Here is a 16,163-nt window from a genome sequence, read left to right as displayed (position 1 = left end):
TTTCCAAATATCTAATTCTCATTCAAAATCTTGACTTTTATCATTTGCAAGAAATATTGTCATATTTTCCCCATTATAGAGACAAGCTTATCTCATGAATTTTTGAGAAAATATGTCAGCTATTCACATTTAAGTGTTCATAATTTGTCTTCTTTTTGGTAAAAATGATATTCCATAAAATGTCTAGTTCATCCTGCAACCCAACTGCCAAGCATTCTTCCTTGAGGAAATTATCTTTCTTCAGTATACAACAGAAGGTCCCAGTTCCATTTCCTCACATGAAATATTTAAAAATGTATACTTAGTTGCTGAGATTTAAAAAAATTAGTAGTTCATCAAAGACATTCTTACTTTCTTTTTTATTGCATATGTATGATTGTGAATTCAGTGACTACTAGACAGAGTGGAGCTACTACCTTTATTCCATCTATGGTGCCCACTTTTATCCACCAGTGCTTTTGTATCATTAGTAGAAATTTAAATACAGTGAAAAAGGCAAATCATGTGTTAGCATTAATTTGAACATAATTTTGACCTCATAGACACCCAAAGGATCAACAGATTACAATTTGGAATTCTTTCATTAAAGTCAAATTTAAGGCTGGATGTAAAAGCATTGGGGAAATTTGAGCACTGATACCCTGCTGGTAGAAATGTAAACAGCCCCTTCGGGTAACAATTGGGCAATTCTTTAAGACATAAGGCTCAGAGTTACCATGGAATCCAAGTCTCTTCATGTTATGCATACATGAAAACACATCCCACCCGAAAAACTGCTGCACAGATGCTCACAGAAGCATTGCTCACTGCAGCCCACAGATCTGCAGATGGGCAAATGAATAAATAAATAAAATGGGGTCCAGCTGTACAGCGGAATATTACTTAGCCATAAAAGGGAATGAAGCCCTGACACACAGCACAACATCAGTGAATCTCAAACACACTGTGCTGGGAAAAACTGCAGGCTGTAGTCCTGTAAGTCTAGGAGTAGAAGATTCCCAGATTCCTTTTGAGTGAATTGTCCAGAACAGGCAAATCCATAATGACAGAAAGTAGACTAGTGGTTATTAGGGGCCGTGAAAAGAGTAAGGGGGACATAAAGAATTATTTTAGGGATGATGAAAATGTCCTGAAATGGATTCTATATATATATACACAGACTGCACATACAACACAGACACTCAATACATAGACACACAGACACATGCATAAATGTTCACAGTGGTTATTTATGGTGGTGAGGCAACTGGTGACTTTCATCTTTGTCATTATATTTTTCTGCCATTTTTAGAATTTTATAGCATAAACGTGTGTGTGTGTGTGTGTGTGTGTGTATGTGCGCGCACGTGCACATGTGTGTGCACACACAATACTGGGGATTGAACCCAGGGACTGGGCACTGGGCTACATATCTAGGTGTACTTTAATGAGAAATATAAAGGAAAAGCATGAACTTGTTTTGAAAAATACTTTAAATCTTCTAACATGTCATGACCTGATATATTCTTTGATGGAATATTGCAAATTGTATTTTCCCAAATTAGTTGAATTTGGCACTGTGCTAATAAAAATTCCAATGAAATTATACTTTAACATAAAATCTTTTTGTTTTCTAAAAATTTTCATCTAAGAATAAATAATTGAAAAATATTGAAAAAATGAAATGAATTAAAGGTGTAGACAATCAATATCAGAATTATGAAAATACATTATTAGCAATATTAGATAGTATCCATTTGATAGGACTAGAGTAGCAGAAGGGATATTAAACAACTACTAAAATAACCAGGTAAAAATGATGGAGATTTAAAATGGGGCTAGAAATAATTTATTCTGACTTAAAGGGGAGACTTGACAGGGCTTAGTCAATCATTGTGGGAAGATACAGTTAAATACAAATGATACTATCAAGGTTCATGGAAATGAGTCCAATTTTAGAAATGTCATCTAAGAATAATTAGGACAACAATCAGTTGAAGTTTCCTATATTCCTTTTACAGTCATTATTCCCTCTGTCCCAATCCTTAGAGGACCATTGATCTGCTTTCTGTCATTATGGATTAATTACATTTGTGGAATAATAATGGAATTTCTCAGTATCAACTTTTTGTGTTTTCTTTCATTAAGTGTAATGACTTTGAGGTTTATTAGTATTTTGTATATTTTGTTTATTAGTATTTTGTATATTTAGTAGTTCATTACTTTTATTTGCTGAGTAGCACTTAACTATATACCATATTTTAAAAAATCCAATCACTTGATGTTCTTTGTGTTGTTTCCAACTTTTGGCTATTGTGAATAAGGCTTTTACATACTCTTGTGTAGAAGCCTTTTTGTGGACATATTTTTTTCTTTTATTTCTTTAATATTTGTGAGCAAACTGGTTGGATTTTATAGTGAGTATGTATTTTAAGTAGCTGATAAACTGTTTTTTAAAGTATTTGCACCATTTTAAATTTTCACTAGCCAAGTATGAATGAAATTGCACTATATCTTCACAAACACTAGGAAATGCTCATCTTTAATATTATCCATTCTAATGGATATGAGACTAATGTCATTGTGGTTTGAATTTGCATTTCCTGATAACATATCACATTGAACATTATTTTTCTGGGCTTTTTTCTGTGTGAATGTGGTGTTTTATGTAGTGCATTTAAATCATTTACCTTTATAATTTGCTTATTTACTATTATGCTGCAAAAGTCATATGATTCATATATATATATATGTATTATATTTTCTTCTGTACTCTTGCTTGTCTATTCATTTACTTTAAAGTACTTGCTGGGGACAAAAAGTTTTAAATTTTCATTAATGTAAATTATTATTTTTGTTTTATGACATACACTCTTTATGTTCTATTTAAAAAAATGTTCACTCTCCCAAGTTGTGAAAGATTTTACTCTTATATTGTCTTCTAAGAATTTTGAGATTTTGATTTTAGATTTAGTTGTGTAATCCATTCAAGTTTATTTCTGTGAGTGGTTTAGGGTCAGGATCAAGGTTTATCCTGTTTATTCAAATAGCCCTTATAAAATTGTTGCTTTTTGCAGGTGACCTGATCTTATATAAAGAAATTCCTACTCTATCAAGAAAAACCAGTTAACTCTAATAAATGAATTTGGAAAAAAAGTTGCAGAATAAAAAATCAACATACAAAAATTAGTAGTTCTTCTCCACAGTAGTGAACTATCCAGAAAAAAATCAAGAACACAATATCATTTGTAGTAGTTACAAAAATGATAACATACTTTGGAGTATATTTAAACAAAGAGGTAAAATAGCTGTGTATTGAAAACAATAAAGCATCGAAAAAAGAAATCGAAGATACAAATAAAAGGAAAGATATCTTATATTCATGGATTGGACAAATTAATATTATTAAAATGTTCATATTACCCAAAGCAATCTATAGATTCACTGCAATCCCAATTAAAATTCCAAAGATAATATTCATAGAAAAAGCAGACTTGCAGGGACAGGGGGAAAAAAATGAGAATCAAGACCTATTATGTAAAGGTACAGAATCCCAATGATGAATGTAACTGTATTGTATACCTAGATTGTACCAATAAACTCAATAAAAAGGAAAAAAAAAAAGAAAAAGCAGCCTTAAAGTTGTATACAACCACAAAATATCACTGGGCGTGGTGGCGCATGCCTGTAATCCCAGCACTTGGGAGGCTTAGGCAGGAGGATCAATGCGAGTTCAAAACCAGCCTGAGCTACATAGTGAGTTCCAGGTCGGTCTCAACTACATAGTGAGACCCTGTCTAAAAAAAAAAAGCAAAATAAAAAAAAATCCCAAAACAACCACAAAAATATCTTGAGCAGCTTAAATTATTTTGAGTATAAAGAACAAGGCTGGAGATCGCTGTGAGTTCGAGACCAACCTGGGCTACATAGTGATTTCCAGGTCGTAGTGAAACCCTGTCTCAAACCCCCCCCAAATAAAATTAGATAAAGATCTGGGTAAACATTTCTCAAAAGAAAATATACAAACAGTATATATGAAAAATGTTCAAAATGGCTCACCAGAGAAACACAAATTAAACCACAATAAGATATCATCTCATATATGTTAGAATTCTTATTATATAAAAGACAAAAGATACATGTTGGAGAGGATATGGAGAAAAGGCAACCTTGGCACCCTGTTGGTGGGAATGTAATTAGTATAGCCATTATAGGAAAGAGTATTGAGGTTCCTCAAAAAATTAAAAATGAAACTACGTATAATTCAGCAATCCTACTATTGGGTACATATCCAAAGGAAATGAAATCAGTATATCAGACAGACATGTGTACTGTCATATTCGCTGCACCATTGTTCAAACGGCTTAGACTTGGAATCAACCTAAGTATCTATCAGTGGATAGACACACTGAGTTAGTGACTGCTGAACTGTCTCATTGATAGAAAAAAGTTTGGTGAATTTGTCAGAAGATTAACTTCACTATTAGGTTAGGGATGTATAGCCCAAATATGAGAACACACACAATGGAATATTATCCAGGCTTAAAAACAAAGGAAATCTTGGATGATTATTGTGGCACATGCCTGTAATCCAGGGATTACACCACTGTGTTAGTTACTTTTCTCTCATTGCTGAGACAAAATACCCAACACCCAAAGTTAGAGGGGAAGGGGTTTATTTGGCTCACAGTTTGTGGAGGTTTCAGTCCATAATTGGTTGACAAACAGGCCTCACAAAGGAGAAACTACAAGGTGTGCACAATGCAGCAAAGGTAACAAGGGAGTTTAGCAGAATCTTTCTGCCCCTTTTATCTTATTCAGACTACTGGGATTAGGGCGGTGCCAAACTAATCACTCAGGTAGAGGTTTAGTAATCACACGCCCTTAACTCCAGCTTCACACATTCCAGATTCAACTACCTCTGAATAAGAAAGTCCAGCTGGGTGTGGTGTCACACGTCTGTAATCCTAGCACTGGGGAGGCAGAGGCAGAAGGATTGTTGTGTGTTCAAGGCTAGCCTGGGCTACATACATAGTAAATTCAGGGCCAGCCTGAACTACAAAGCAAGCACCTGTCTTAAAAAAAAAAAAGTCCCACCTCATCAGCAGGAGGCTTTGGTGGGGGGCATCTAAGCATAAACCATAACAACCGCAATGCCCAACCTAAAAACTACAGAACATTTCTGAAGGCCCGAAGAAATGTGAGCATACAAGTTCATGGATCCAAAGAGTCTATTCTCTTCAAATCAATGTATAGATTCAGCACATTTTGAATAAAAACTATAAGTTTTTTCATAGAAATTAACAAACTAATTCTAACATTACTGTGCAAATAACCTATAATAGCCAAAGAAAAATTTTAAAGTGGAACAAGTTTAAAGAACTTACACATTTACTTTCCAAACTTATAATGCTACAGTATTAAGAAAATTAACTTTTTATGAAAGGATAGACATGAGATCAAAGGAATAAAAGTGTCCAAAATGAAGTCCAGGTATAAATGGCTGACTGGTTTTTGATGAAGATGCAAGGATAATTCAATAAAAAGAGCAAGTACCAACAGGTGGCATATATTTCTTTCTTTCTTTTTTTTTTTTTAGTCTGTAAAAATGATAAGATTTCTTTCTTGTCTGTGTGGTACTGGGAATCAAACCTGTCTTCACGTTGAGCTACATCCCGAACCCTTATATATTACTTGATGACTGATTGCAGTGGGGCCTCACATCTCACTAAGTTACTAAGTTTTCCAGGTGAGGATAGAATTTATAAACCTCCTAATTTACCTCTATGAATGCTGGGATTATAGGCATGTGTCACAACAACCATATAACTAACTTACCTCAATTTTTCTTTTAAGGCTATCAGTAAATATTATTCAAATATTATATTTTTGTTCTGAAATTTCAACTAGTTCTTTATTTTTTTACTTCTTTGAGATCTCCTTTCTTCATTCATTACCATCATGTGTTCTTTTACTTTATTATATATAGTTAGGGTAGCAACTTAAAATCTGCTGATTTTTGGTGATCTTTATTCTTAAGAATGTATCACATTTTCTCTGGTACTCACATATTAAGTAGTTTTGGATTATGTCTTGGATATTATGAATGTTATGTTGTGGAGATTTTATTCTGTTATATTACTCTGAAGGCTACTGTTGTATTCATTAGCTAAGTACAGAATTTATGGAATCTTCTTATATGATTCTCTGCACTCAAGTATTCCTCGGGCCCCTCCAGTACTTGTGGTTGTTCTTGGCTCTTTCTTCTTACTTCTTAGGCCAGAGAAAATCAGGGCTATCTGTCAGATTTTTTGCTTTCTTGTGCTATGCCATGATATGTATTCAGGCCAAAATAATAAAAACAAGAAACTCACTGCACATTTATCTCTTTTTCTAAATTCTGGTGCCCTCCTCCCCCAAATCTGCCTGCTTTTATTTATATCACTTTCCCTTTTTATGGAGGATATGTTCCAAGACATTCTGCAGATACTTGAGATTATATAAGGTATACTTGGAGGTATACTTGGAGATTATACAGGTTCAGTTCCATATCATTGCAATAAAGCAAATACTGCAATAAAGTCAGTCAAATGAATTTTTTGTTTTCCTAGTGTATGTAAAAGTTATGTTTACACTGTACTGTAGTCTATTGAGTGTGCAATAGTATTATGTCTAAAAAAGCATATACTTTAATCTCTGTTATTAAAAAAAGCAATATTGTTAGGTTTGCTTGACACAGGATTGCTCCAAACCTTCAATTTTTTGAAAAATGCATTATCTGTAGAGCACAGTTTGACCAAGTACAAAGAAAGAGATGTGCCCATATGCACTGCTTTTGCTAGCCAAACATTCCTATGGTAAAATTTAATTTATAAATTAGACACAGCAAGAGATTAACAATAATAAAAATAAAATAGAGCAATTATAATATATTACAGTAAAAGTTATGTGACTGTTCTCTCTCAAATATCTTATTTTACTATACTGTACTATATTTTCAGACCATGGTTGGCCACAAGAAACTGAAACCATGGAAATGTGGGACCATGGCTAAGGGGGGATACTGTATTCTGAAGTTCCCTCAGGTTGTTGCTTTATATATTTTATTTAACACAATATAATGTACATATTTTTGGAGTACAGTGTGATATTCTGATACATGTATACAATACTCATTGATAAACAACTTCAAACATTTATCATTTCTTTGTGGTGAACACATTCAAAATCCTCTCTTAGGGCTGGGGATTTAGCTCATTGGTGCTGCCACCTGCCTCGCAAGTGCAAGTGCAAGGACCTGAGTTTGATCCCTGATACCCCCCGCAAAAGAGCAAAAACATCAAAATCCTCTCTTCTAACACTCTACAATATATAGTAGGGCCAGGGATTTAGGTTAGTGGTTCTGGTGCATGCCTTGCAAGCTCGAGGATCTGAGTTCAATCCCTGGTACAAACACACACACACACACACACACACACACACACACAGAGTAAATTACAGTGGATCCTTGACTTACAAACTCAATTTGTTCTTGAGGGTTGTTATAATTTAAGTTGGTCAGTGAAGGCTCAGGCTCCTCTACACAGCCTTCAAAGTCTCCTATATGCAGGCAGATCTCAGTGTCCTTAGAGATGTTGGCCCAGCATTTCTCTATTAACCCACACAGGAAAGGATGTTGTAATGTTCCTTGAAGAACTCTTTAGGGATTAAATCTGTATCTGAGACCATCTGGAAGCACAAGCAGCTGGCATTTAGGTCATAACTGAAGACTGTTAATAAGTTAAAATTAAAATTCCAATCATAACCCAAGTTGTTCATATGGCAGGCCATTCACAATTCTGGGGTCCACTGTATTTTTAACTATTGTCACCTACCCTACTATAGAACACTAGAATTTATTCTTCCTTTCTAACTGTGCACATCTAAAATTTAAATGTGGACACTTTTAACTGAGCACTTAGAGTAAATATATAAACATGTACATGTACCCACTTTAATACAAGCATCTATATAGTTAACCATGAAGTAAAAATAAGTTATAAAATATCTATTCAGTGAATATCATGTAGTGTTCATTAAGAAGCAGTATTATATATAATACAGATATGAAACAATTTCCATCATTTATACTTAGTAAAAATCTAAAAAGAAAAGTTACACAATAGTGTGAAGAGTGTGAGTCCATCTTGGTAATATATATGTGTTTATTTATATATGCATAGGTAAAAGTCTGGAGGGATATACAATAAGTATCTATTAGTGGTCTATTGTACAAGGACTGTGATTTTAAAGGACTTTCACTTTTATTGTTTTTAACAATTCTTATTATTTGAATTTAGTTCAAGAAGCATATCTCTTAAATATTCCTTTTCCTAAATAAAATGAGTAGATGACCCCCCCAAAAAAATAAAAGTAAATTACATGAAACTCACAGTTTGACTTTATCAGCATTGACAGGTAATCAGATGTCATTAATGATCCTTGGCAAGAATGAATTTTTGTAATTTGAAAAACCTCCTTTTCATTCTTCAGCTACTGCCAGTGTAAGGCGCATTAAATCCACATATCTTATGAGGCATGGCTATTCAATGTATCCTGTGTGTACACTGATTTATGAAGCAATAAATGTTTCATATACAGATGAGATTTAAAATGAACATGTGATGATTGGATCAAAATACTAGTTCACCTTGAGAGTACTACAAAAAAACCAATCAGCAGATGCTATGATGAAATTTTAATTCTAAAGGATATTGAATGTCCAAAGGTGACAACTCTATTATAATAGATATAACACTGAATTAGAAAGAAGGAAAGTGAGAATTTTATCCATTTTCTCTTTGAAGTCAACTCTGTATTTCTGGTAAATTATTGAACTATTCTGTCTCAACTTTTAAAATTACTATCCCATTGTCTTTGATTCACTGAATTTATTAGAGAACTCACTGATAGATTTAGATAAAGTTAACAATTAAATTATTGGTTGATTTTGGGAGTTTTGTATATTTTTCCTACTCCATCTTGAAAAGTTTAAGTTGGTACCAACCAAAATGTATTGTTATAGATGCATCAAGCTAAGTGAGTTTAAGATCTTTATGTCCACTAATTTAGGGATGCTGTATGAATAGAATAAGTGCCAGATTTTTCTTCTTATTCTGTCAGTCAAGTATAGTATGCTTCCTTTGCTGATGATAGAGAAAAAGAAAATACAGAAGCAAAACTGGAGTCTATAAATTTATTTCTAAATAACTTTAAAAATGAATTTTCATAAGGAAAGGTTTTAGGTACTATTAATTATCTCATAAAATGCCTTAAAATATATTTTACTATCCATTGAAAGCACAGTACATTTTAAACTGGCTAATTTAGAGGGTTTATATTTTACTCACTTTATCATGTGTTGCACACACAACAGCCAAAGGAATTACATAACAAAATCTATGCATGGAATTCATGAGTGGGATTTATATCTGAAAAATCAAAGTTATTTGTAGAACCCATCACTTATATAGGATATTTTAAATGAGAAGATAGTACTGAAGGGAGAGTTTGGAATGTGAAATATAGAACTTTTTTGCATCATGGTTTTGCTAAGGACAACCAACCATTTAAAAAAATATGGAAGATCCAGTTGAAATCTCTAAAAATTTTTTTGTTGTTATAAAAACAACTCATCAGGATTCTAAATAAAATATCTGATATTAATAGCTTGTAACCAACAATAAATTTCTTAATTAAGGGTGCATGTGTACTGGTCAGATGTTTTATCAGACTGCTAGAAACATGGGCATGGTGGGGGGAAAGCTTTCTGGAGATTCTGATAAATTCCTTCAATTTTTTGGAATCCGGATTCTTCATCAAACCAAACCTCATTAGGCTCCTGACAGGATTAAATGAGATTAGATATAAATAGAAATAATATGTAAACTGTTAAGTTTTAAGACATCAGAATATAAAGGGGACTCCAAAATTCAACAGTTACTTGATAATCTGGATATATGAGTGGATGCCTTTGAGATTGTGTAGATTTGTTTGTTTTCCAAACAGCTAACACAGTAGATTTAGAAAGCAGAACCTGGGCCTTTATATAATCTGAGCTCAGGTGTCATCTTGGAAGACAGTTAAAATTCAAGGTACTACAGCAATATCCATATCTATATATTTGCATATCTATATTTAGATCTTAAATATTTATTCAAGTGATCTATTGAAATCAATGAGTGCTTTGGCCAAAACCCACTTGCGAGCAAGCATATCCTTTAGTGCCAAATTCCCATTTTATTTTATTCTGTGGCCAAAATCCCAAGAATTACGGAGGAGGAACAGGGCCAACAAAGTTTTCTGTTAAAATAAGAGGTCCTCAGTGATGAGTGGAAACTTGGAACAAGTTTTAATGGCACTACTAGAAGCCAGAAGTTAATTTATATAAAATCTTATGAATTGGGAGCATATACTGAATCTCAAATAAAATATTGATACTAATTTTAGTGAATTAAATATATAACTTAACCTAGACAGATGAGATTCTTGTTCCAGGAGAGCTCAGTTTACCACTGGATTGGCCTGAACCCTTGCCGTCTTGTTGTCTTGCATCATCAATAAAATGCAAAATGGACCAAGACCAAGGGTAGATCCCCATAGTTCTCCATTAGAACTTTCCTTCCAGGTTGAAGTATTCCATTAATAAACACTGTTTGGCACTGATATCCAAACAATTATGAATCACCTATTGTACAGTGTTGCTGTCTCTCTTCATTTGTCTTCATGGATATATTAGAAGACTTTTTAAACTGTCCATGAATTCCAGGTAGATGCTGACTTTAGCATTTTCCTTATCAATGAGTCTACCAACTGAAAATCTAAAACACCTACTTGAAAAAAATATTTTAAGTATGTGTGGTTGGTTTGAAGTTACCAGTTTTTAGTTAAGCCAAAGTAATTCCTACTTAAGAATGCCTTTGTTTCTAAGTATTCATAAACAATTATTCCAGTAATATTAGGGTTTTGAAGGTATTTATATAAAACTCAATGGCACTTTTTTTAAAAACAGAAAATTTAGTTCTCTATTCATATCTATAAGATTTTTTTTAATACCTTGGAAGACCATTTATCTGGTTACAGACAGTTGACTCATATCACTTTTTATGCTTTCTGTATCTTCATTGATCTTGGAATTTCAAGTTTCAGTTACCTATTTTCTTCTATGAAAAATAAATAATTAGGGTAAGATACTTTCTAAGTAAATCTCAACCTTCAATAGTGTGTGATTTTTGTTAAGCCATCTCAATTGAGAATACTAATAGAGAAATAAAATCTGACTTTATCTATTAATATGGCACAATATTCCTGAAGCTTTTACCCCATCTGTCCCTTTTTATTGATACTCATTCAAAGATAGCTTGAGGTCCTGAAATTGTTGAGCAATTTCAGCATTTCTAAGCAATGGTATATTAGTTTCCCAAAACTAAAAATTTAGAAAATCCCTCCTCAAAAGCCAGTTGTTAACATCAAATACTTTACTGATGTATATTCCCTCTGGAAGAAGGAACATGTGAAAAAAAATTCAGTTGTCATTTCATGTGTAAGATTTTTTTCACCTACCCATCTTCAAGCCACTATATCTATAAATAATGTAATCATATTGAAAAATATTTTCCATATCGAGATGCATGAAGACCAGGAATCCTGTTCCTTTTCAACAAGGTGTAATTTTTAAACTACTTTGGATCACACTAAACTTTCAGGATGCCTGTTTGCCTCTTTTTGCTATATGACATGTGCTCAGTTGTGTGGAGCAACATAAATTCACAAATTAAAAGTGAAAACTATGTTCTTCCCTATTTGATGGATAATCTTGTAATGGTCAGCCCAAAACCTGATCAATCTAATGAGCAAATTATTTTGCCCTGTAGCCAAAAGACTACAGGTCATTTGGTTTCCCAGAGTAAAATGACTAGTATTAGTCTTAATAATAGAGAAAGAAATTTTTATGGATTAAGAGAGTTCACTGCATGTGTTGTTCTTGTAAGCTTAATTCTTTTTGGTTGTGATTGGTTTACTCATGTGTCCAGTGATCTCATGAGAGACGTATTTTACAAATATGGTTTAAGAAATAGAATTGAGATGGGGATTTAGCTCAGTGGTTCTCCCGCCTGCCTCACAAGCATAAGAGCCTGAGTTTTGATCCCCTGAATTAAAAAAAATTCTAAGAAATAGAATTGAAGGATACGAATTCAAACTTTTGGGCAGTATAGGGGTAAACAAACATAATGTCATGGCTTTTCTTTAATCATGCCATTTTTCTTATTAGTTATGAGCAAGCAATACTTTTATTTTATTACTTATAGTTTTAATATAAAGTTAGGAAAATGACAACATACTACTATTGGGAGGACCCTTTCTTAGGGTCCAGAAACTTTGTTAGTATTTAATTTTCCTACTTTTTATGAAACTTTGTTTCCTATCTTCATTTGACATTTTTTAAAGGAAAAAATCCATCATAAAATTATTGTAGGCTCTGGGCCCCTCTCACTGTAAGACATGGTTTGTTCTTACTCAGCAAAATGGGAGAGCCTGTGTTGTAGCAGCTGTTCTTGAATTTGCTAAAAACAGAATCTGAAGAAAATGAAGTAGCTAAAATTTATTTAGAGTCTATAAATTTCCTATACTGTGAAGAAGATACAAATATAAGTCATGGTTCTTGCTTTTAGGTTGCTGATAATAAAGAGATAATAGTTAAGTAGTTGGATGAATTAAAGAATGACACATCAGTATTCAGAGATAGGCAATAGACCATGAAAGGGAAAAATAATCTTTGTGTCTATAATCAATATGGTTTTATATTGGGTGGGTGAGTTTTGAGCTGGATCTTTAAATGTATATAGGATTGTGAGGAGAGATAAGAAACTATTTTTACTTATAATTGCACAAGAAAATTATAAATTTTTTTCTGTTCAAAAAACTTTAATTGATAGCTTTAGGCTGAGTGTTGGGGATTATAGCATGTTTAGAATGAGTCCATACTCCATTTGCTAAGGTATTTGTATGAATCCTAAAAAGATGAATCTTTCATGAAGAAAAAAAAAAATCTTTTGAAGGAATTCTCACATTGGAAGTTCCTTTTCCTTGGTGACATAAAAAGGGGCTGTTTTGGGTTTTGTTTTCAATAGATAGTGTAAGTTCTAGAAATAATTGCAAAAAAAAGATTGGCAAAGCTTAACTTTGGAGTGCTTGTTTTCCCAATTTATTGATTTTTTAGATGGCATAATTACAGGTGTTTATCTGTGTTTATTATTTAAGGGACTATGTCATTATATATAGATTTATCAGCTAGGGTATGTCTGATGCTGATAAATTGCTACATTTAATAACATCATCATCACTGCCATTCATAACAATAATAACCTACTTGTCAATCACCGTGCAAATCAATGTGTACATACATTAGCTCATGTAATCACAGTAATAGTCCTCTAGAGTTTACTCAATATTATTTTCTCCATTTAAAGGGAGTAACCTAAAAGTTTGGGTAAGTTAAAAGCTAAAAGCATACAATCATTCACAGGGTTGTCACTGACTTCAAATTCTGTGTTTCTAATCACTGTTTTGCTCCATAACTGGAGTTTCTTGAAGGTCTAAGGGAGGGAATGCATTATGCTGTGGCCAAGGCATTAGTATCAGTATTTATAGAAATGTCCTTTACAAACAATCTGAGAAATCATATTCCATTAATTGGTAAGGTTGTCAGGATCCTTAGTATAATAGTGTGAAGAAGGAAATTACTGTGGTGCCAAGTAGGGTATATAGCAACTCTTTGATATAATGACTTTGAAACAGAGGCTAATTGTCTCGTCTCTGTGTTTGTTTTTTCAGTCAATGCAGGAGTAAATACTAGTTGGAGCTTATGATTTTGAAGCATCTAAATGGACAACCTGCTGAGGGATAGCAGGATTGCTGAAAGACAAGCCATGGTTTTTCTCCTGAGACATGACATTTTCAGGCTTCCATTAAAACACCATGAAGCTTCTATCACTTTAATCTCTTCCTTAAGGGCCTGTGATCTTTTCAGGGGCACAGGGCCATGTACGGTCACTAGCCAGTGCAAGTTGCTGAGCTGTGGGCAGAGGTGGCAGCAACTATGAAGGCTAGGAGGAGTTGAGGGGAAGAAAGGTCACTTTTCCTGACAACTTATAACTTGATTCCACTTACAAGCCATTTGTTTTCAGAAATAAGTAATGGGTGAGGACATAGGCCAGGTCTACAATTTGTGCACTTGAGAGATTAAGGCTCCCTGAGATCAAATTACCACAGCAAACAGAGACAGAGTTACTGAGGTATGTTTGGGGAGGATGCAGACAGAAGAAGGAGAAGCCAGAGATCTAAGAAGGAAGACAGGAATAGATTTTGATAGAAATTGCTTCTCCCTCTGCACCATTAAGGGAACAAAGAGGAGAAATAAGAAGCAGCCGTGGTAAGAGGAAGCTAGGAGGTTTTTGTTTTTTGTTTTTTGTTTTTTTAATAAAATTGGTTGGATTGCAGAATGCTGTTAGTGAGTGCACTTGGCTGGTGGAAGTAAGGGATGTGCTAGTCCAGGCATTTGAAATTTGAGTGTTAGGAGCATAACCTTGCCTCTCTCAATTGCTGCCTCAAAAAGAGAAAGTATGCCAAATGTCAGGTCTTGCTCTGGCTTTGTTCCAATCAGTGGCTACAGAGATACCAACAGAGGATGCTGGGAGATGAGGAAGAAAAAGGACATTTTAATAAGTGCCTTTTGCAGATGGGGTAATAGATTTTAAACCTCTGTGGGAGAGATCAGAGGGCCTGGGAAGAGTGAATATTCAGAACTGAGAAGCAGAGGCAATGACACAGCACAGAGAGGCTTGCTGAGTTCCTTCTGCTTTCTTGTTCATTGAAGAGAAATTGTCTCTGTGTTGCCACTGCAGCAATGTAAGGCACAGAGGTCTATAGGAGCCTTATATTTATAGAAGATGAGCTGCAGCCATCAAAAATTGCTCGCTGTTGCAAGATAAATCCCAGCCACCCACGTTTTGCTTAATAATGACAGTTTTTTTTTCCCCATGCATAGCATTAATAGAGTTCAAATCCCAGCCTGGCTTGGAAGATCAACAGTAATTCTCTTGATTAAATGGTTTTATAGACTCCTGAAGACATTGTCACCCGTTACAGAAAAAATTTCAAATCACCCTTGAAAGAAAATGTCTGGGGCAATAAATGAAAAAGATTTGAAGATTAAGGAAAGCTTGAGGGAAGAAGCTTTTAAATTTTGACCAGATTTTCCCCCACTGTGATCAAAATGGGTCAAATACGAAGTTTGCCTGCCGCTTCATGGAGCCAGTTATTTAAAGAGGTATTTTAAACACTGAAATACTGGTCATTTGCCAGCACTTGGCTGGGAACAGAACTGAGTGTTGGATCTCCAGGATGCTAGTGTTAGGGTTGCTTTCTCAAAGAAGATGACACTTGCCACTCCAGAGCTTTGCCCTAAGAATTAAGCACTCTCTGTAGTATATAAGAGTATGTCGGGGAAGATTTGGGGGTCAGGTAAATAATCCCCATCCGGGGAGCCCCGGAGCGCCTCCCCTTGGAATGTTAGAGCCACCGCCCAGGTCCCCATACTGACTGAGGGAGTGGCCCGTGGATTTATTTTCCTGGATTTTGCTTGGAAATATTTTCCTGAGGAGCTGATGGCTGGAGTTCTAGAGACTTAACTGCTTTTCCTCGACTAATCTCCTTACAAGACCCGCGAAGCAGACGAGAGACAGTGGCGACCGAAAGAACAGGCCGGTGGGGGCAGGGAGAAAGGGAGTGTCCGTGCTCCCGAGGGCGTCTGGGATCCGGCGGGTCCAGGGTGAAGGAGACCCGGCTGGAGAGGCTGGGCGGTCCGGGGTCGCTGTCCGCCACTTCGGTGCGGAATTGGCACCCGACTTGCTGAGCACTCCTCCCTCTCCCCCTCCCCTTCGGCTTCCTTTTCCCTCCCCCTGGAGCAGAGGCGGCTGGAGAGGCGGCAGGAAGCAGAGCCGGGTTGAAGGACTCGAGGCGAGTGGAGGAGCTGGGATATGGGGAGTCAGCGAGGGCGGCGGGGCCAGGAGCCCAGGAGGCTGTCCACGAGGGGAGCGGCCCCAGGCGTGTGCTAGCGCTTGAGCCCCGGAGCACCGGGCGCAGGG

The 16,163-nt window shown here is 35.2% G+C and overlaps 1 protein-coding gene across 1 annotated transcript in view; it reads left to right on the top strand.

Annotated features, from left to right (window-relative positions):
- Positions 1–16,163, top strand: part of LOC109117722 (protocadherin alpha-13) — a 78,349-nt gene that overhangs the window by 50,877 nt on the left and 11,309 nt on the right.

The sequence above is a fragment of the Fukomys damarensis genome, unplaced genomic scaffold (assembly GCF_012274545.1).
Source record: "Fukomys damarensis isolate Sample0158 unplaced genomic scaffold, DMR_v1.0_HiC HiC_scaffold_3, whole genome shotgun sequence".
NCBI lineage: Eukaryota > Metazoa > Chordata > Mammalia > Rodentia > Bathyergidae > Fukomys > Fukomys damarensis.
The sequence above is the reverse complement of the archived record's forward strand: the minus strand, read 5'-3'. Positions and strand labels throughout refer to the sequence as shown.